Source organism: Stigmatopora argus, chromosome 13 (assembly GCF_051989625.1).
Source record: "Stigmatopora argus isolate UIUO_Sarg chromosome 13, RoL_Sarg_1.0, whole genome shotgun sequence".
Taxonomy (NCBI): Eukaryota; Metazoa; Chordata; class Actinopteri; order Syngnathiformes; family Syngnathidae; genus Stigmatopora; species Stigmatopora argus.
In genome coordinates this window covers 1,775,426-1,798,239 of record NC_135399.1, presented here as the reverse complement: position 1 = coordinate 1,798,239, position 22,814 = coordinate 1,775,426, and the positions used below count along the sequence as shown (strand labels likewise).

Here is a 22,814-nt window from a genome sequence, read left to right as displayed (position 1 = left end):
GAATACGAGTGAGGACTTAGGGAGCAAATGCTACTGGCTGCCGCTTAAACGGCACAATTTTTAAAAAGACATCTACAGAATCTTGAATGTAGTGCATACAAAAGGCATACTGACTGATTGGGCACCCCGTCCACTTTGGGGGAAATTTTAGACTTTTAAGTGTGCTCTGTGAGTAAATATGTGCCCCAGTTGCGTTTGTACTGTTTATCATCAATTAATAAGGGGAGCAATTGCCAGAGCTTTACAGGTATGGGTTCAGAATAATGGAACCAATCAAAAGGACACATTTTCACCACCCGAGTAATCAGTGGATTGCAGAAAGATGCTTTCTTTTTTCTTTTTTTTAGCAGGAACTGTTAGATGTTATTTTCTTTGTTCTGGAAGATCTGGTCAGATAAGTGTCAACAAAAATACAGGCAAGACATTATTGAAGCTTCATTACCAGTTATCTTTCAGCGCAGCCCACAAAGGACGCGACTTTCCTTAAAAACTCAACAATTTACAAAAATACAACTCCTGTGAATAGCAATAACAATCTTATCTCACCAGTACGACAATCACAGATATTTCCCCAGACTCTTCTAAAGTTTTGATGTTTCTATAAATTATGCAGTATTTAAAATCTCCTTACCTTTTTGTTTTGTCCCCCAAAAGTCTGCAAAAGAAAGTCATGGTTTCATCTGGACCTTCAGACCAAATCACGATGGGTGTCACCATTTGTTAGATGTTTGTGATAACTTTGCACTAATACATAACTGTTAATATATCCATAAAAGCACCAGACGACGGAGCCCACTTGCACACGTGCGTGCTTCTTTATTGCAACTCTCAGAAGACCTCAAAACATGTCAACATCCGGGTCACACTGTACTACCCAATGGCCACTAGGTGGCGGTGGTTAAACACACCTGTATAACCTGATGCAACTAAGCAGTTATAGTATCAATATACTACAATGTTATTTTCTATGGTCTGGAAGATCTGGTGTCTTGGTCCCACCATCAAAATAATCTTCAAGCAGAGCAAGCATCAAACATGGAATAGTTTTAAACTCCATCGGCCGATAGGAGTGGAAGATGGCAGGCCGTTTCTCAAAATGGCTGCTGCTTGCTTCTTTGTCTTTTGTTCACCCCCCCTTTCCCAAGGGGGAGCGGGCGGACGGATAGAGCACAACGTCCATTTGGTAGCTCTGCTCGCGCCAAATTCAAACTTCCTGAGGGCTGGGAGGGGTTTTATTTAAGGTAGGCGGAGACAAACTTTAGGCGGGGACAACAAAAGGGGAGGTGTTATATACAAAGTGTTGACAGGCCTTGACCAGTAGGCGTCAGTAAAATTATATTCTAGTTGCTAAAAGGATTAAAGAATACAAGAGAAATACATTCCATATTTCACAATAAGTGTCAACAAAAATATAGGCAAGACATTATTGAAGCTTCCATGACCAGTTGTCTTTATTGGCTCGTGAAAAGTCAATATTCTCATTCTGACTCCACTTCTTAATGCCTTCATTGCCTCTGCCCAAACTGGGTGTTGATTTGAATACAAGTTGGTGGGTTTCAGTTATAAGGAACATGGCTGGTTTGAAATCAAAGACTGTTGGGTCTTTACTTGGGCATCTGTTGAAACAGAGATTCTCAAGATATGGCACTTCCCATTGAACCATAAAAACAAGATATTTAGACAGGTCAGGAAAAGTTTTACAACTGCCAGAATACAGCACAATTGTTTATTCAACAAACACCCAGAGCTACCTACTGTGTTTTGTGAAGAACGTTGCGCAACCCCCATGATCAGATAGTGACAGGAACTATGCTTCAGTAAGCGAATTCAAATATGACTCAAACCTTTAAGTTACCGTATTTACTCGCATGTAAGCCGCTTTTGTCGGACAAAAAAATGAGGACTGAATCGAGGGTACGGCTTATATGCGCATAAGAACTGCAAGTTGACAACACCATAACAACATAACGTCATGACACCATGACACCATGATGCCATGAGCCATGATGCCATGATGCAAGAGAGTTTCGTTTTATTTCTTGTTAGAAAGTGACAACTATTGCAGTAATATGAACCATCGAGAGAATTAAGATATTTTTATATATTTATTAGAAGCAATATGGCTGCCACAGCATCTTAAACTTCTGGTAAGAAAATTGTAATTTCTGTCATTGGAAAGCATCAGGTTCTCATCAAGATATACTTATTTTTTTCTTCAAATTGAATAATTTGATATTTTGTATTTTCTAAAGACGGGCATACTAACTTCCTTATGATATTGACCCTAATAATATGCTTTTTATTCATACAGAAATCTCAGAAATACCACGTGATAATTTTTCATAAGTAGCACATTTGTATTCCCTATTAAAACCATGAATATGGAGGTGAAAATTGTGAATCAGGGGGTGGCTTATGCACGAGAAATTGTAAAATCAACAATTTTAAGGCAAATTTAAGGGTGCGGCTCATGCGCGGGCCGCTTATATGAGAGTAAATACGGTAATTTTCATAACAAATGATTCATAACAGAAGCTCATTTGCTAAACTGTAAAAATACAAAAATGATACCCCAGAGCGCTCAGGAGAAAGTCATCTAACACTGGTCACGCACTTTGAAAAGAGTGAAGTCGTGTTATTACTTTTGCAAACTGTTTTCCTACTTTCTTTTTGTCAAAAGAGAAACGCCTTTTCATTTGTCTTTGGGGTCATGACACATTTTTACAATGTTTACGGAAATGTGATTTAAAGGCTGGTACATCTCCTCAGGTAAATAATGATGGTTGCTCATTTTTGTAAGCTGTCAAAACAAAAGCTGATTAACACAGACGAGGTGGCCGAGTGGTTAAGGCGATGGACTGCTAATCCATTGTGCTCTGCACGCGTGGGTTCGAATCCCATCCTCGTCGTCGGAGTTGTTTTGGGGCTATATAGAGCGTCAACCAGCAGAACCTGGACGAGTGAGGACCCATCGGTATCGAACGACATCCCAAAAACACGCATGGTAGACCGGTTGGGCACTCTAAATTACCCCTAGGTGTGAGTGTCGTTTGTTTCCTCATACCCTGCGATCAGCTGGCCACCGATTCAGGGTGTACTCCAGCTCCGGCCTGAAGTTAGTTGGGATAGTCTAGGTGAGTGGTTCAGAAAATGAATGAATGTTTTCATGCCTATGAAATATCGAGTGTATATATTAAACGTTGCATATGTAAATACTGTAATGTATTAAATATTTAAATCTCATCTCATTTTCTGAACTCTAATTATTTAAATCTAATCTATATTTAAAAAATGTATACTTTAAGTACTGTACTCACAATGACAATAACTCGTCTGCTTTATTTTAACGAAAAAAAGATGATGAGAGACGTGCAGTACGATGAATAGGAAGTGAAGATTATGAAAATGAAGATTTACTGCAATGGTTATTGAGAGCTTTATTCCAAGTAAGGTAATGCCTCTTTGTCAGATTCGAGAGACATTAGATCAGGAGTGCTCAATATGTAGATCGCAATCTACCGGTAGATCGCCAAGGAACTATTGGTAGATCGCACGACAATGACATTTGATCCCTCCCGTCTATATCCCGTCTGATATGGTATGTTACAAGTGAAGTTGTGCATGCTATTTCTTTATTTTTGTACAATTATGGTTTTGTACAGGGACATGACACGGTGAAAACGAATGCCAAATTTGATGGCTGTGACCCAGTGGCGGGCCATCATGGCCTTCAAGGCCTTCTCTGCTGGCCTAAGAAATATCTGAATATTTTGTCCATCAATACTTATTATTCCAAATGGTCTGTTAGCTTCCTTTCATTGCTTTTCCCCCTGGTTGCACTGCTTCCAGATGTGTTTTCATAATGAAGCATTTAACCAATCACATTTCAGCCATTATTTGTTGCCAGGATCAGAAATCTGCCTCAAAGCCTTCACAATCAGTTCTGCGGGCTCTGCTGCATTAAACAAGACTGTTGCTTTTAACCAATCAGATTTCGAGGTGGCAACACCACAATGCTTTTTCGAAGGCATTGCCATTTTGCTGGCTTAGGGATACGTCATTGCTTTCACCAACTATGATTGGCTAGTAAGCTAGCCAAAGCCAGAGTGAGGCAGCCAGAGCTCGCAAACACCACCCACAATGGCCGACACAGGAAAACAAATGGATTTGGTTGCAGATTTGCTGGCAAAGCCAATTTCCAGACAGACTTTTCCAGAAAAAAATGGACATAATTAAGAAAGGGCGGTCAACTCCGAAGCTAGCAAGCCTGTTACAGCCGGGAAAAGGGTGTGTCTGCCACTTTCAGTGCGCTGACTACGAGCGCTATCCCTGGCTCATGGGCGTCGAGGAACACTGCAAATTGTATTGCTGGGAGAGCTTGTTATTTGCCACCGATCGACATGGTGTTTGGAGCAACACTGGATTTGCAACTTTGTCTTGTTTAACCAAAGCAGCAATGAGACACCAAAGCTCTGCCGGACACTTACAAGCAACGGTGCACTCCAAAACCTTTGGAGATACTCAAGTGGAGTTACAATTCAACGAGCAAGTGTGCAGGGAAACGGAGCGCCACAACGAAAAGGTAAAGAAAAATAGGGAAATCTTAAAAAGTTTGATAGACTGCGTCATTTTTCTGGGCAAGCAGGAACTTTCATTTTGAGGACACGATGAAAGTGCTGCCTCCCCAAACAAAGGAAATTATATGGAACTTCTTTCTCTCGTTGCTGAGAAAAACACGGATTTACATTACCACCTGTCCACTAATAATAATAATCGGACATAGGCCCTGTCGTCATCATCAACAACAAAAGCCTACTTGTCATCACACCCAGAAACTGCGTATGACGAAATTGGTAATAAAGTATTTAGTGACACATCGGGCAAAATACAAAACGACCTGATCACTGCTATTGCTGAAGTGATGAAGGAAGAGATCAGAAGCGAAATAATTGTGTACAGTTAAAAAGGATTTTTGGTGAGTAAAATATGACTATATTCCTAAATAATATTTCAATTGTGGGCCAAGTTCTGATATCTGAAAAGCTCCAGTGTTTGTATTTAAGCTCCAGTGTTTGTATTTAATCACTAAATGCTGCTAGAAAGTGGAGTTTTGCCGTTTCGTGTATGGACGTATATGGACGTATCGACGTTCATCGCTGTCTTTTCCCGGGGAAATGATACTCGGAGCCCTGTTCTGATGTCTAAAAAGCTCCAGTATTTGTATTTAATCAATAAATGCTGTTTTCGGCTGGATTTTACCCCATTTTCGGGCAATGTTTGCCGGTACGCCATTGACGTTCATTGCTGTCTTTTCCCGGGAAAATCACCCTCCGACACGGTTGTAATGTCTGAAAAGCTCCAGTATTTGTATTTAATCATTAAATGCTGCTAGGAAGTGGATTTTACCCGTTGAAGGCGCTACGAGAAAATGCACGGACCGCCACTGCTGTGACCATGTCATCAATCCAAAACAAAGTTGGGATGAGGTCTTCTTCCAAGTCTTTCTTCTTTGAGTTGAGTGGGCGGGCCCTACTCTCTGCTTGCAAGTTTCAGCGTGAATTTTGAATTTTTTTCATTTTGGATACCTTGGGAAAATACACGATGCACTGAAGCTGCAACTTTGACTGGATGACTGAGTCCAATTATTATTACTATTATTATTTTTTAATAGAAAGTTTTTTTAGTAGAACGTTTTTTTCTATGGAAGAAGAATATTGCAAAGTGAATACATATATTGCATTCACTTAAAAAAAGCCCTGATCGTTTTTCTAAATTATTTATTTTAGCGGTTGTTCATTTTAAATCTTTTTTTAAACTTGCTGTTTTTCTGATTAATTTATTTTTAGGGTTGTATTTTTAATTAGTTGTTTTCCCCCAACTCTGTTTATATGAGTAATTTATTTTCAGTAGTTATTGTTTTTTTTATTAGTTTTTTCAACTGTGTTTTTCTGAATAATTAATTTTGAGCGTTGTCATGCGGATTGCATAAAATTTAAAAACAATAAAAGCCCTGGCTGGTTTTCAAATTAATTCATTTTTGCGGTAGGTTTTTTAATTATCTACTTTTTGAAACTGTTTTTTAGAATAATATATTTTTTGTCATTGTTGTTTGAATTAATTTTTTACCAACTCCGGATTTCTGATTGTTTTATTTTGAGGGTTGTATTTGAAATATTTTAGTTTTTTCTGAATAATTTAGAATTGTTTTTTAAATGTATTTTTTTTTAAGTATAATTTTTCAAAGTCTGTTTGAGACCCTTTGAGATCCTGCTACCTCATCATATGTTGTATGATGAAATACGGCATCGTAAGACGAGGTGGCCGAGTGGTTAAGGCGATGGACTGCTAATCCATTGTGCTCTGCACGCGTGGGTTCGAATCCCATCCTCGTCGGTTATTTTCAATCCCAATTATCCCCTCTTTTAATGTTATTAATAATTTAATGTAAATAGATGGCCACATAAATGCAGTTTTTTATCCACCTCATGAAGATACTTTTTTGACTTGCGCTACACACAGGATAATTTACGCGTAGATGTTTATCTCTTCAATGTACAGTAACACATTGAGATACGAGCTCAATGCGTTCCGGGACCGAACTTGTGTGTCAATTAACTCGTATCTGAAACCAACTTCCCATATAAAATAACAAAATACAAATTAATTCGTTCCCACTCTCTGAAAAAACACCTAAACATAGGATATTACAAAGGAAAAACATGTTTATTCTAATTCACCACATACGCTCACAAAGTAACAAATACCTATCTAGTGGTTATGATCTGCAATAAAATGTGACATTATTATGTACGATACTGTATGGAGTTCTTATGTGTTGCAGTGGAGGAGAGAAAATTGCCAGCAACACATACAATTTGCTATACTTTTGTCAGGCTACGTAACAACATGAACTTTAAATCTAACTTAAATGAACCGTGACCGGACATTTTGTTGACAGACACTTCGTCCCCTGACGTTTCGTCGCCGGACAGTTCGTCGAACAGACATTTCGTCAACGGACAATTCGCTCGCTCTCAAAATTATAATCATGAGAGAGAGAGTTTTTACTGTTGAAAGCGATCAACCAGGTAATCTTTCGCTCTCAAAATTATAATCATGATAGTTTTTACTTCAGTAAACTACATTTAATTGAACTTTGACATTAAAATAAAAGGCAATAAATAAAATTATTTTATTAAAAATTATGTGCAATGGCTTGTAGGTACTGTTTGCATAATCATCCGTGAGAGAGTTTTTACTTCAGATTGTTTAAAGCAGGGGTCTCAAACTTGCGGCCCGCGGGCCAACTGCGGCCCTCGGGACGATAATTTGCGGCCCCCGTCTTAATATGAAAGATTAATGTTCGTGGGCCCGCAAAATTGATATGAATGACACTTGTGTTCGGAGCAATGTTCCCTCTAAGCTGCGCGCGTGCGCAATTGCGCACTACTCTCGTCTTCTCTGCGCAGTAACAATCATATGGCGCGCAGTAAAAAAAAAAATCGATTTTTTTTTTTTTTTAATTTTTTATTTTTTATTTTTTTTACCCCTTTCCCCATGATGGCGCCGTTTAAGTGGCAGCCAGTGGCAGTAGCTCTGTCCACTCATGTTTTTCGTGTTTTACAGCATGTTTTACATGAAAAATTAGAGGGAACATTGACATGCACCTGCTTGTGGCAGGTGTGATACTGGTGTGCCCATAGCGAGCAATGATGATGTCGTGACCGGATGATTCGCCTAAAGACGTTTCGCCGACGGACGTTTGACAGACGGACAGGTCGTACTAGTATTTGTTAGTTTAATGATTAAATACAAATACTAGTATTTGTATTTAATCATTAAACGCTGTTTTCAGCTGGATTTGACCGAATTTGAGAGCATTTTGAGCCGTTTGGCGAATGGACGTCTATAGACGTTTTTTTGCCTCCATCGCGATATCATCCAGTATTTGTATTTAATCATTAAATGCTGTTTTAGGATGGATTTGACCCGATTGCTGTCATTTTACGGCTCGGTTCTGCTACATCTGCCTGCCCAAGAGTGCTTATTCCCGGACTGCCATGCCCGCCCAAGAGTGCTTATTCCCGGGCTGCCATTGATGGTAGACGAACATTGATTTTTACTATAATTTGGACAACACCGGCGGCGGGCCGGATTAAAAATCCTAACGGGCCGTATATGGCCCGCGGGCCGAGGTTGAAAAACTTGTACACACACGATCCGGCGGGGCGAGCGTTCGAATCCCGTTTCGGCGAAACCTCCGTTCGGCCCAATGAACGTTCGGTGGAAGGTCCATTCGGCGACTTGCCCGTCTGTCAAACGTCCGTCGGCGAAACGTCTTTAGGCGAATCATCCGAGTACCGATGATGTCGCTCACACTGGTACTCAGTGCGCTCAGGGAGGTTGTCTTTCTGCTCAGACCAACAAAAAATTAGAGGGAACTTTGGTTCGGAGCTGAATGAACCAATCACGGTGAGGTATACGGCTCTGGAGGGCGGGACATCGGCCGGGCTGTCCAGTGCCTCGCTCACTCACTCATTCATTCCTCCAATCAGCTGGGCGGAGGAGAAGCCGTGAGGCCGATCACTCCGCTCGGCGCGCACACTCCTCCGCTGCTCTCAGCATAGAACTGAATGAGGCGCTATGATCCGTGATCCAGCCTGTGTCAGTGTCTGTAGCCATCTCCGCGATTGAAACGGAGAGCGAAAGTGCACATGCGCCACAAACCCGCGCGACTGAATGTGAAAGATCAACCCGAGACTCATTCCAAGTGGAAAAACATATTACAGAGCCCCAGAGATGTCTCTTTCAAAGCCTGCCGTGAAGAGAAAGGTCGGTGATGAGCACAGACAGTTTCAAGAAAAGTGTGGAGTGCAATATTTCTTTGTTGAACACAGGGGCTAAGTGATCCCAAATGGCTCATGGACTTGGCTTTTCTTGTTGATATCACACATGAGCTTAATGTACTGAACAAGAAGCTACAAGGCCAGGGGCAACTTGTCAGTGCTGCCTATGACAACGTGAGAGCATTCTGCACTAAACTTATGTTATGGAAAGCCCAGCTCTCTCAGACAAACCTTTGCCATTTCCCAGCATGCAAGGCTCTCATGGATGCAGGCACACCATTCAGTGGTGAGAAGTATGTTGAGGCCATTTCGAAGCTACAGGAGGAATTTGATCACAGATTTGCAGACTTCAAGACACACAAAGCCACATTTCAAATTTTTGCGGACCCCTTCTCCTTTGATGTGCAAGATGCCCCTCCTGAGCTTCAAATGGAGCTCATTGACCTGCAGTGCAACTCTGCACTCAAAGCCAAGTTCAGGGAGGTGAGTGGAGAAGCAGACAAGCTTGGGCAATTTTTGAGAGAGTTGACCCCCAGCTTCCCTGAACTTTCCCGAAGGTTCAAGCGGACCATGTGCCTTTTTGGGAGCTGAGGGTCTCCACTGCTTCCTCCCTCAAGCCAAATGTGACTATGTGAGAAGAAGCGCTGCCAGGTCTCTAGCAGCAAGGAGTAGGCAAGAGAAGCCGTGTTCAGAATATTTCATGTTCAATGTTCCATTCAAGTTCAGAAAGTTAAAGGTTAAAGAGCTGTTAATACAGACATTTGAAACGGAATAAAAATAATTCATTTTCTCTACTTAGCCAGCCAGTGTATATCTACTGTATGCTCATTAGTATTATTTGGTTTTGTATTACTGATTGATTTATTTTTTATTCATCTTTAAGTTAATTTATTTAATTCATTATTTTTTGTTAAAAAATAAAGATATTTGATAACGTTGGAATGTTTTATCAGTGCTTTTCTTGTGGAAATCCTGATGCGGCCCAGTCTAACCCAGACTCGGCCTCTAGCGGCCCCCAGGTAAATTGAGTTCGAGACCCCTGGTTTAAAGGAACTTCGACATTAAAATAAAAGGCAATAAATAAAATTATTTTATTAAACATTTTATTAAAAAGAAGACAAAGCTAATTAACAGATGGTGTTTTTATTAAAACAGTAAAACTTACAAGAAGACAAAGCAAATTCACAGATGGTGTTTTTATTAAAACAGTAAAACTTACAAATTATGTACAAAAAATACAAATACAAACTTACAAATTAGGTACAAAGGAAATTCACAGATGGGAGTTTTTATTAAAACAGTTAAACTTACAAATCATGCGCAATGGCTTGTAGGTACTGTACTCTTTGCATAGTCATCCGTGAGCTTTTTCAACCGTTCATTAACAACTGCGTATTTTTTTTGGTGTTTCTAGGGATAATACCGCATGAAGCCTGTTGTATTGTTATTTCCCAATCATTTTGCTCTTTTTTGAGTTTGTTTATAAGGCGAGATACATTTGGATGAACGACTGACATTCTACATTGAAATGCGCGGTGCCAACCTTCAACAGAATTATTTGTGCGTGGTATTCCCAGCAAGGTCTTTTCTCTTACATTCCATAAGGGGATAGCAAAACGTGGATGGCATTGCCTTCCCCTTTGTACAGCACCTAACCAAGTAGTCTCAAAGTAGACGAGGAAAATCTGCTAGGACTTCATCTGTTTCCTCGTCTAGTGAAGCCATTAATTCATTAAATACGTCTATGACATCCTCCTTTGGGACGAACGCCAGTGCTGTAAGTTTTTTTTAATTAGGAAAGCATTCATTGGCTCATTATACCAATTTTGTAGGCCACAAGCCTGAATTTTTCTCCAAAGGCATTGACCGAAATGGAAAAAAGCATCCAGATGTGTGAGTTTGGACAATTCTTTTCTATACTACTTATTGCAGCTTTTTCAAAATCAACAGTTATTGAACTAGGCTCCATAACACGCCTTTCTTTAAGCTTAGAAAATATCGTATCATATGTTTCTTGAGTTTTAGATTCCGTAATGCAGGATACAAGTGGAACAGTATAATTTTCTCCAAGGAGAGCATGGATGGTATATAGGTGGTATATAGTAGATGGTTGTCAGGTGCACTATCGAATGTACCGTCGCAAAACCAGTGCATGCCAATAAATCGAGATTGGTGTCAGTTGCCATTGAAACTATATCTTCCTCCTCGACTACAACAAATCTCTCCCCTCTTAACGAAACCCTTAGTTTGTCTGTTATTTTGTTCCCATCTGTGAATGCCCTTCGTCTTCTAATCAGTCTGCTAAGACTTTCTTTTTGGGGAAGAGATCCAGTTGCCTCTAAGGGAAAATTAGATGTGCAGTTCTGAATTATGGTACTCGTAATTTTTTCAGTATTAGAGGCTCGTTCCTTCACCTTCTGTACTGTCTTGAGTACAACAACTCTGCTGGGATCTGGTAGGTGAGAATGTGGCAGTGGAACACCTTTTAGTACATCAGTCACTGTCTTAAGTCGCCCTCCACATCTTCCTCTTTCTTCGCATTTCCAATAGGTAATGGTATCCCTCATTTTGTCAACTGTACAATGGTACCTCGTCATACGACCGCTCGTCATACAAAATGCTCGTCTTACGAGGGAAATTTCGATCTAATAATTCGCCCGTGATGCGGTCAAAATTTCGTGATGCGACCAAGCCAGGTGGCCATGGCATTTTTTTTGCATATCTTTCGTGTATAACAATATTTACGAGCACCGGATGAGTTATTCAGACCAGGAAACGCACAACGCGCATGCGCGGGGAAAAGAGGGCTTTCTGGGTAATGAAGTATACTCGTGCACACAACGCCGACAGGCAATGGCACTCAGAATAAAACTTTACCCACAATCAATACGTGGGTAAGCTCAGCTGCTGCATTTCCTGTTATTTTTATCTAATACGAGGAGTATTATATTACTTCTCGTTGGCTGCTCATAAGAACATTAGGGGCACTGGCTCGCAACAGCATACCTGGTAGCAACTCTATCATAGGCGCCGTTCGAGGGGATGCGAACACAGATGCTACAAGCTAAAAGGAGCCGCTAGCCAGCGTCCCCGAAGCTCCCATGAGCAGCGGAGCGATCGCTGATAAAAGACTGCTGCTCGTTGGCTGCTCATAAGAACATCAGGGGCACTGGCTCGCAACTCCCCACAATAGCAACCATGGTAGCAACTCTATCATAGGCGCCGTTCAAGGGGATGCGACCACAGATGCTACAAGCTAAAAGGAGCCGCTAGCCAGCACCCCCGAAGCTCCCATGAGCAGCGGAGCGATCACTGATAAAAGACTGCTGCTCGTTGGCAAGTGGTCGTGCGTTATCCGATTTTGAGGGCATTTGTGTGCATCATTTTCGGAATATTTTGAAGGGAATAGTACGACAGCAAACAGCCCATCGATAGCGAACGTGAGGGTGGAGTGTTTGTTCCGTTTACGAGTGCGATGTGTGGAAAAAAAAAAACGAAGCCACCTGCCACTTTTGTGCCCCTCTCCCCTCGGCGAAATCCGCCCAATTTTAGTTAGATTAAACACTTTATTTCTATTAAACCACTAGTTATGTGTTACTTTGTTAATAGATGGGGAATTAGAAGAAATAAAACATTTTTCCAATCCAATATCCTGTTTTTGGTGTTTTTTCAGAGGGCTGGAACGAATTAATTTTTTTTCCATTCATTTCAATGGGAAACGTCCGCTCGAGTTACGAGAACCTCGTCATACAATCTCAGTCTCGGAACGGATTACGCTCGTATGTCGAGGTACCACTGTATTAGCATACCCATTGTGTAGTAGTTTCCTTCCACCACGCTTAGTGACAGTGAACTCCATGGCCTGAAAGAAAACATAAATTTTATAAAAAGAAAGCCAATTTTTATATAGATGGGGAGACGGGGAGAGGAGAGGGGGAGAGGGGGAGAGGGGGGAGATACATTGTTAGACCAGATAAGACAGTTTTAGCCGTTGGAGTCAGATGCTAAAACTTAACGTCTAACAATTTTGGTGACCTTGTCCGTGAGTCGAGGGGAGACACGAGACTGGTCGACGCCGGAGTCTGGGACTTCGAAGAAAAATACGACGCACGTCTGGGATGTGACACGTCCGGGACGTGATATTTATTCAAAGTCGGGGACTTTGATCAAAGGGGTAGTCTGGGACGCCCGGCATCTTTCTCTGATGACTTACTTATCTAACAGGCGCCTGAAATCAACTAAAAGGTAAGCAGAATACCTGTTACTTTACTGTCAAAATTCTGCTATTGGATTTTTTAAATTATGGAGAAGTCATAGTAGAAATTTGATTTATATAATACGAGTATTTGTTCAGGGAACATTTTCGTGATTATATATGAAATCAGGGATTTCACGATAACTGTTTAACTGATTAAGTGTTTTTACTGATGAGTAAAATAAAAAGGTAATCTGGGATTCCTAAGAGGTCGGATTGAAAAAAAAAGGGAATCTGGGATTCCTAAACGGTCGTATTAAAAGACATCTTCAGCAGGGAAACGACTGGGTCCACAGATGTTTGATTCCTAAAATTGATTATAATAAAATTCCAAATTCCTAGAATTGAATAAACTAAAAATAAAAATTAATCTGGTGATTTGTGAATGTGAAAATTCGAGTGGGCATGTTGGAAGGAATGCTGAAAAAGATAAGGATGCCGACGGAGAATGGAATGAATTGATGAGTTTGTATGGAGATGTAGAGGCACAGGTTCTGAGTGGTGTTCAAAGTAAAAAGCAGGCTAAATCTAGACATGAGTTGGAGAAACAATTTTGTACGTTGAAAGGAAATTTACATTTTACGGGTCAAAAGGGCGAATGGAATATGAATGGTTTGTCCATCGGTTTGCAAAAAATAGAGCGTGACGTCACAGCTAAGAAGGCAGAACTACAAAAGCAAAAGAAGGAAGTGAGTCGGTGGAGGCGTGTCCCAATACAGAGAGAGGAGGAGTTAGAACAGCATAGAATGACAGTACATAACCTGGTAATTGCGTCAACAGCTTTGGCCACGGTGAGGCGTCAACGGGCTATGGAAAAGGCCAAGAAATCTGCTTCTGAAAAATCAGGTGGTACTGTGGGGCCCTCTTGTGGCATTAATGATAAATTACAACAATTAGGTGATACTGTGGCGCCCTCTGGTTGCATTTATCCTACATTACCCCGACCCACAGTGGATCCTCCTAGTCCTCCTAAACCAGCTTTGTCTTTGACGCCCCCTCTTGTACCTTCTGCACCTCCAATGAATTATCAAGCTCTGACAAGACCTTATGGTGCGTCTTTACAAGCACCCGTAGTGACTTTAGGTGGACGTTTGATCCTTGATGTTGAGAATGAGGAGGAACCCATGTCCTCCGAGGCAAAAGACCTCATAAGGACAGCATGTAATCCTGAATACACGAAAGATATAACAAAACAGTTCAGCTGTGACTTGACTGATCGAGGACGATAATGGCAAAGAAATGACCGAAACAGAAGTAGAAGAAATGGCGAGACGTAAGGCAGAAAATGACTGACGTTATAGAGAACAGAAGTGCAGAGAGGAAGTGACTCGACAGAGAGAGGAAGGAAAGAAACATAGTAAGAAAGGAAAAGGTGAGTTGACGGACCATTTTAAACTGTTTGAGGACGCTAATCGACGATCAGATCATGACTCAGACAGTGATTCAGACATTCCAGATGAACGGGAGAAAGAGAGTGTGGACATGTACAGACAGGCTCTACCAGATTCGGGATTTCATATCACCCTCCGCCCACATAACAGTGGGGTGGACGAAAGACCAGACAGGACTGTCAGGTGGAGACCGAAGCCCAGCACGAAGCGGGTGCAAACTACATCCGGAGGTATGTTTCCCCTCCGCTCTCAGGGAGGAGGCATGATATATGATCCTCTTGTTCTTAGAGATGTGGCTGCATTGACTGAACAACTACCTCCTCTGGCGAGGGGAGGAAGTCCATGGCTGATGAAGTTCTTGGCCTTGATGAGTGGACATAATTGTGCGCTTGGTGAGGCCATATCAGCTTCCTGCACTCAACATCAAGTACGAATGATTGAGGAAGAGGCAGCAACTACTAGACACCCACATGAAACTCCATTGACCCAGGTGTCAGACGCCTTGTTTAGGGCAATTATAAATACCTTCCCAAGACCCCAGGACTTGGCTCCAACCGTGTTCCCATACACCGATGGAGTGGCAGGTCCGGTGCACTATGAACAGTGTGTTAAAGACTGGATAGAAAGCACTGGCCGCCATCCATCTGGCATATTTGAGAGTGAAACCTTATTCCGAACAGATATCGTTGAGGGTCTTCCGGAACCTGTGAAAAAGGAGTTGAAGAAGGACCCCGACTTGTTGACAGGTGACGAACCTAGATTTAAACGTCACCAGACTCACCATTGTAAGATGTATGATGACGAGAAGGTCAAAGAAAAAGCCGAATCACAAAATTTGATCTCTACTCTGTTAAAACTCCAACTTTCCAAATTACATATTGAAGCCAAACAATCTAAACAGGAAAAGACAGGGCAATCGGCCCAGATGTCCCAGGGCTATGGTGGGGCCCGAGGTGTTGGTCAGTTCCAAGGTGGATACGGTGGTCGCGGGCGTGGTTTCTCTGGTGGCCGGGGAAGAGGGTACTCGGGACAAGGCCAACAAGGCAACTGTTTTGTGTGTGGCGGTATTGGACACTGGGCAGGTGATTTTCCCAGTCAACAGCAGCAACTGTTCCCGCGGCAACCCCAAACACAGCAGTATGGCCCACCACAGTAACAGCGGCCCATGCGCGGGAGGAGGAGGCACTGGCAGACCATGGCGGCACCAGTAGCCGACTCAGTCACGTGGACAATATTACCAGGGCGGAGATGATTCCTACGGACCATGGGATCCTCCACACTCCAAATAGAGGTGCCCGAGAGGCTCAGGAAGCAGTGGTACGGCAGACCCAATGCTTCACATGAAAGTCAACGACGTACAAACATCGGCTTTGGTGCAACGCACTCATCTTTGAACATCCCGCTCACTCCCAGTTGTCTCTCCTCTTCAGCCGTGACTTTGGTCGGCTACTCGGGTTCTCCTCAAGCTCTGCCTATTACCTGACCTCTGCAAACTGAAATCCCTCACCTGAAACACTTCCATTCCTACGTTCATTCACCCCGAACGCCTGTGAATTTGATGGGAAGAGACTTGTTGATGTCTATTTAGAGTGATTCGGCTTATGCAGTTTCGGCTGCTGTCATTGACCTCCCTGAATGGGAAAGCAATGATTACACCACGCCCAAGGGTCAACCCATTGCACACAGGGATATCATGTTGCGCCTGCGCGAAGCCATGCTCCTTCTGTCACAATTGGCGATTGTTAAGGTTCCTGGTCACTCCAAGTCCTCATCTTTTACAGCTAGAGGTAATCATGTGGCTGATCAGTTAGCAAAATCAGTAGCTGGATACGTTGTAGATAATCCTTCTAATCTGGTTCTATTGGCATCTAACCACCACTCAGAGACGGTGCATGAGAGTTTGTCTGTGGATGTGGTTCTGGAGGCCCAGCAGTCGGCCTCTCCGGAGGAACGGACTGTGTGGGCGCATGCGGGTGCTGTGAAATGTAAGGATGGTGTATGGGTGGGTCCCATGGGATGCCCTGTACTTCCCATGGGACCATTATCTGTGTCTGTCTTGACGGAGGCCCACTCACCTGCTCACGTGGGCCCCCAGGCAATGATGACTAAATTGACTAACTGATGGCACCCATACTTGTCTTCTCTTGTGTGGCGGCACGTCAACGACTGTCGGACATGTATGTTTTTCAACGCCAAACCGACCCTTAAACCAAGACCTGGTGATTTTCATCCAGCCCTCTGGCCAGGAGCTGAGATCATTATTGACTTTACAGACATGACACAACGAGTAAACGGGAAAAGATACCTTCTGGTCATTGTAGACTCATTCTCTCATTGGCCGGAGGCGTACCCGTGTGCTAGGGAGGAAACGGCAGCAGAACTACTCCATATCGTCAACACCAGCTGGCTAGAGGGCTGGTGTCCACAAGCTTGGCGAGTGGCCACCATCATCCCTTTCCTCAAAAAAGGGAAGTCACCAAAGGACGTTGGGAACTACAGACCCATCGCCCTCACCTCTACGCTTAGCAAAACAATGGAAAGGCTCATCGTGAACCGTCTCGTCTGGTGGTTGGAAGATAAACAGCTTCTCAGCCACTGGCAAGCCGGTTTTCGAAAGGGAAGAAGCACGACGGACCAGGCCCTGCGACTGTCGCAGTTCATCTCTGATGGCTTCCAGTCGACTCAACGACAACGCACGCTTGCAACATTCTTTGACTTCAGCAAGGCATTCGACCAGGTATGGAGAACAGGTCTCTTACAAAAAATGGCAGACCTGGGGGTCCCCTACCGCTTCATCAGATGGATCGCCAACTGGCTCACAAATCGCACAGCCAGGGTCAGGATCAACAATACCATCAGCAGGAGCAGAACCTTCAAAGAAGGGCTCCCCCAAGGCTCGGTCCTGTCACCCCTCTTATTCATCATCTACATTAATGACCTCCTCGACAAGTTCCACGATTCCACCCTGGTCAGCGCCTATGCAGACGATCTGGCTCTTGCTTGTCGGGGTAGGAACAAAGAGGAGGTGGAAAGCAGACTTCAAGCAGAGGTTGAAAAAGTCTGGAGGTGGAGTTCCGAGGCACACCTAAACCTTAACACCACCAAGTGTGAGGCGTCATGTTTTAGCCTGGACTCAGCTGAGGCCAAATGGCAACCAAAGATCTTAATAAATGGCGCCACCCTCAAGCATAACCCCACCCCCACTTTTCTTGGCGTATCTTTTGACCGACAACTCACGTTTGCAGATCAAGCGAAAAAAGTCCGCCAAACCATGTCCAAAAGAACGAACCTCCTCCGCAAACTCAGTGGCACATCTTGGGGTTGGCAACCAAACGACCTTAGAACGGTGTATATTGCCACCCAGAGAAGTCTCGCGGAGTACGCAGCACCGGCATGGGCTGCCTGGCTGGCCCAAACTCACCTCAAATCCCTTGAAACCGCCCAACTGGAAGCAGCCCGCGCCATAACCCACCACCTCAGGTCTACCCCCACCGAAGCAGTCCTACATGAGGCACATCTCACACCCCTCTCATCCCGCCTCAAATTACAAGCACTTCTTAAGGCAGATGCCTGGAACCAGCTGCCTCCTTCTGATCCCCGACACCGCCTCCTCCATGAAAACGTTAAAATGCGTTTTCAAAAGAAGCCAGACTGGCGATCATCGACCCTTCCCCGTCTTACCGCTCTCGAACTCTATACCCCTTGCACATACTCTTCCCATCCCTGCCCACCCTGGCTATTACCCCCCCCCATCCAAACCGCCTTTACTGCAGTCTCTAAACGCATGCCGACCATCACCCAAAGAGATAAGGCCGAAGAGCTCATCAGAAGCATGGGTAAACCGGACCTACAGATCTTCACAGATGGATCCACCAAAGAAGGCACTGCGGACGGTGGTGCAGGTTTTGTCGTCATTAAGGAGACTGCAATCATCCACCAATGGCATGGTGCCACTGGCAGCCGCAGCAGCTCCTACCACTCTGAAAAAGTGGCACTGACCGAGGCACTCTCCTGGCTGAGGGAAACAGCAGACTGGCAGACATCAATTATCCTCAGTGACTGCAAATCGCTGGTCCAAGCTATGGGAAACCCATACGCAAGACCCCGCCATTCGGAGACTTCAGGGTGACATCGCCCTTTTCCCTCCGCCTAAGCGACTACAGCTACTGTGGATCCCGGGCCACTGCAACATATGCGGAAACGACCTGGCTGATGCCCTAGCTAAACTTGGCTCGTTAGATGACCAAACCCATACCCCCCCGGACGCAGCCACAAGACGTGCCATCATCCAACGTGAAGATCGCTCCCCCCCCTCCCACCCCCGCCTTTTGCAGACCTACACTACAAAAGTCACAGAGGAAGAACTTGCCCTATCGAAAGGAGACCGCACAGACCTGATTCGTTTCCGCAGTGGACACCACCCCCTGCTCCGCCGTTGGCTCCACCTTGTGGGGAAATCCGACTCAGATCGCTGCCGCCTGTGCGACGAGGAAACAGAGTCGTCTGAACACTTATGGCTCCGCTGTCCGGCCTTAATGACCGAACGCTACCATCGCGGCTTGGGCAACTCCCTGGATGAACTTACCCGTGTTCCAGTGGCAGCTCTAGCGCTGCTGAGGGTAATGCTCAGGCGCCTGAGGTGAAAAAGAAGAAGAAGAAGAAGACGGCAGCAGTCATTAAGGCTTTGGTGACTCATTATATTCCTTCACATGGTTTTCCTGCACCCATTCAATCGGATGATGGTACTCACTTTAACAATAAGGCCCTACAAAAGGTCGAAAGCATGTTAGGCCTTAAACATCGTTTTGGTTGTGTTTACCACCCACAAAGCCAAGGTAAAGTCAAACAAATGAACCGTACATTGAAAGAGAAATTGGCAAAAATAATGTACGGCACCAAAATGTCTTGGCTTCAAGCCCTCCCATTGGCTTTACTCTCTATTCGTCAAACCATCAACAAAACCACAAATTTTGCCCCATTTGAATTACTTACAGGCCGGCTGATGCCCGGTCCCAGTTCCTCACTCACCCCATATGAAGAGGTTCCCTTACCCGATCTCTCGCATGCAGCATGTTGGTCTCAATTCCATTCTCTTGTATCTAGTATTTCTTCACAGGTAGAGGAGGCTGCTGCAGCTGCACATGATCACCCACAGGAGGAACCCACAGTCTCAACCCACGTTCTTCTCAAGGTTCTATCACAGAAGTGGTCAGAGCCCAGGTGGACAGGTCCCTTCAAAAAGATTGCTTGTATATCAAAGGTGGTTCATTTTCAACATAAGGGACAGAAGTGGTTTAATTATTCTCAAATTAGACCCATTCATCCACCTAACCCACGACCACACACTCCACCACAGGGTCCTCCAAAGGCAGCCTTTGATTCTCCCGGGGACAGGACACATACATCTAAACATGACACCTAGTTCCTGGTCTGGACTGGGCTTATCCCAGGCCAAGAGAGGGAACAGGATGTTTTTGCTTCTTGATTATTGTTTTAATTTTTCTCTTGTTATTTTTTGAAGGAGCGCCCCACGTGTATGTCATACTCCTGTTGGGCGATTTCCAATCAGACGGATGTGACTCCAATGACACCGCAATCTCCAACGAATGGGACACCACTGGTACACAAGCGATTTAAAAGACATTCAACCTCAGTAGGGTATGAGGTTCTATGGTAATACCTTCGCTGGCCAGCTATGATCCTTGCACCCAGGGTCAGGTACAGTACCAGACAGATCAAACGCATCCAAGGGGAATAAATGACAATAGGCTATGGTTTTGTTACAACGGCACGTTCGAAATTCGCATGTTTGTTCCATACGCAGAGTTATACTCGACAAATAATGGAAGAGGTTCGGATTGGGGAAACAACTACAAATGGTATATGGATGCTAGGCCGTACCAGGACTCGGGGGTAATTGGGCACACAATGTAGTGATGGATCAGTCAACCCACTGGTCACCTGGTACCTATGGCTGGTCAAAAATAGCTAAAATAGCAAATTTTTCTATTGATGGTTCTGGTTTGCATTTCAGGATAAATGAGACGGAAGGCATCTTACCTCTGTGGAGGGAGGGTGACTGGACTTCATCGTCCACAAACTGTAGCTTCCTGACCCTGTGTGTGGCCCTTGGATACCGATCCATGCTGGCCAGTGGGGATGTGTAGAAAACCCAGTACTAAGGCGAAAGCTGGCAAAGTGACTCCGTCAATCGTATCCCCTAAATTGAGTGAACTCTGTATAATCCATGGTGAACCATCAGTGGACGATTGGTTTAGAATGACTACAGGTAGTACAGCAGTATCTAACAATTGGCTGTTAATGGCAGAGCAAGCTGCCAGCGAAACCCAAGATGATTGTCTCGTGTGTATGGGTGCTCGACCCGTACTCTGACTAATAAGATGGCAGACCATTGAGATGTGGGCGCCTCAATCTGGGAACAATGGATGAATCATTTTGGTGCCTGGAAAGGTTTGGTGGGCAGCGTCTTCATTTCTGTTGCTGCGTTCACTGCTTTACTTACTCTTTGTGGTTGCTTAGAAATGTACATCGTAGGAAATTGTTTACCTATATAGGTACCCGGACATTTCGTACCTTTGTAGGTACCCGGACATTTCTTAACTTCGTAGGTACCCGGACATTTTGTCGGCGGGCACTTCGTCGTTGGACGCTATATGTTTTACTTACTAGTTGCTTCCTGAATGCAGCTTTACTGGTATTAAGAAAATCCCCCATGGTTCTGTGTGGTTCAAGCTGAAATCTCCCTTGGATCAATGCAACAATAATCGAATATCGATATACATCCAATCCAAACATCCCCACTTTTATTTGTTTAATAAAATAATAAATTAAACACTTTAGCATGTCACACATACACACCCACAGTTTACAAGAAATTACAATTAATATACTAATAGTCTCGATGTGTCTGTTCAGCAAGCTGTCTGGCGTCGTCGCGGGCTAAAAGTATACTAAGACTTTTATTTGTTTAATAAAATAATAAATTAAACACTTTAGCATGTCACATATACACACCCAGTTTACAAGACTCTTTGTAATATTTCTGGTCGCAACTCTCTCTCTCATAGGCGCCGTTCAAAGCGGTTGCAACCAGAACCATTTCAATCAGGGAGTTGCAAGCCGGTCAAAAGATTACAACAAAATTAGAATTCAGTTTTGTGTAAAGTTACATTGAACGTATTTTTGAGTGTCTGTATATATTAATCCAAATTAATTTAAATTTGTTTGTTCCGTTTACGAGTGCGTTGTCGTGGGAAAAAAAAAAGGAAACCCCACCACTCCACGCCCCCAAACGTCTCTGTCTCCCGTCGGCGAAATCTGCCCAATTTTAGTTAGATTAAACACATTTTATTAATATTAAACCACTAGTTATGTGTTACTTTGTTAATAGATGGCGAATTTGAAGAAATAAAACATTTTTTCCAATCCAATAGTGTTTTTTCAGAGAGTTGGAACGAATTAATTTGTTTTCCATTCATTTCAATGGGAAACGTCCGCTCGAGTTACGAGAATCTCGTCATACGATCTCAGTCTCGGAACGGATTACGATCGTATGTCGAGGTACCACTGTATATATAAATAAATAAATATATATATATATAAATATATATATATATATATATATCAGTGGTGGGCCGTCAGGGCCTTCAAGGCCTTCTCTGCTGGCCTAAGAAATATCTGAATCATATTATATTTTGTCCATCAATACTTATTATTCCAAATGGTCTGTGAGCTTCCTTTCATTGCTTTTCCTCCTGGTTGCACTGCTTCCAGACGTGTGTTTTCATATTGAAGCATTTAACCAATCACATTTCAGCCATTATTTGTTGCCAGATCAGATCTGCCTCAAAGCCTTCACAATCAGTTCTTGCGGGCTCTGCTGCATTAAACTAGACTGTTGCTTTTAACCAATCAGATTTCGAGTTGGACACCCCACAATGATTTTTCATAGGCGTTAGCATTTTGCTGGCTGGGACATGTCATTGCTTTCACAAACTATGATTGGCTAGTAGGTGGGCCAGAGCAGTACCCGAGGCAGCCGAGATCGCAAACTCCACCCACAATGGCCGACAGAAGCAAAAACAAATGGATTCTGTTTGCTCACAAAGCTATTTTCCAGATGGACTTTTCCAGAAAAAAATGGACATCATTAAGAAAGGGTGGTCAACTCCGAAGCTAGCAAGCCTGTTACAGCCGGGAAAATGGTGTGTGCGGCACTTTCAGCGCGATAACTTAGCTCCACAAGCAAATAGTATATTGTTGTGTTGATTTAAAGCTATTTTCAAAACGGACTATACCGGA

At 43.5% G+C, this 22,814-nt stretch overlaps 1 protein-coding gene, 1 long non-coding RNA gene and 2 other non-coding genes across 7 annotated transcripts in view; 2 read left to right on the top strand and 2 right to left on the bottom strand.

Moving 5' to 3' along the window:
* Positions 1-1,181, bottom strand: part of tnfaip6 (tumor necrosis factor, alpha-induced protein 6) — a 66,308-nt gene extending 65,127 nt beyond the window's left edge. Inside the window, exon 1 of one of the 3 annotated variants that reach the window (XM_077616565.1) lies at positions 632-1,181. The gene's annotated coding sequence lies outside the window, so the exon portion shown is untranslated. The remainder of the gene's footprint in view (positions 1-631) is intronic. The other 2 variants (XM_077616567.1, XM_077616566.1) reach the window with 2 other exon arrangements.
* Positions 1,182-2,827: 1,646 nt separating this feature from the next.
* On the top strand, positions 2,828-2,909 carry trnas-gcu (transfer RNA serine (anticodon GCU)). Its single transcript has one exon. It is a non-coding gene; the product is annotated as a tRNA-Ser (tRNA).
* Positions 2,910-6,311: 3,402 nt separating this feature from the next.
* trnas-gcu (transfer RNA serine (anticodon GCU)) lies at positions 6,312-6,393 on the top strand. The gene has a single exon. It is a non-coding gene; the product is annotated as a tRNA-Ser (tRNA).
* A 3,649-nt stretch (positions 6,394-10,042) lies between these two features.
* The window catches only part of LOC144087169 (uncharacterized), a 13,196-nt gene continuing 424 nt past the window's right edge, over positions 10,043-22,814 (bottom strand). Inside the window, exons 1-4 of one of the 2 annotated variants that reach the window (XR_013304652.1) lie at positions 19,544-22,814; positions 19,078-19,126; positions 18,887-18,970; positions 10,043-12,708 (exon numbers count right to left, since the gene is read on the bottom strand). The exon at positions 19,544-22,814 is cut by the window's right edge and continues 424 nt beyond it. This is a non-coding gene — a long non-coding RNA (uncharacterized LOC144087169). Of the gene's footprint in view, positions 12,709-18,886; positions 18,971-19,077 lie in introns of both variants that reach the window. The other variant, XR_013304651.1, reaches the window with a different exon arrangement.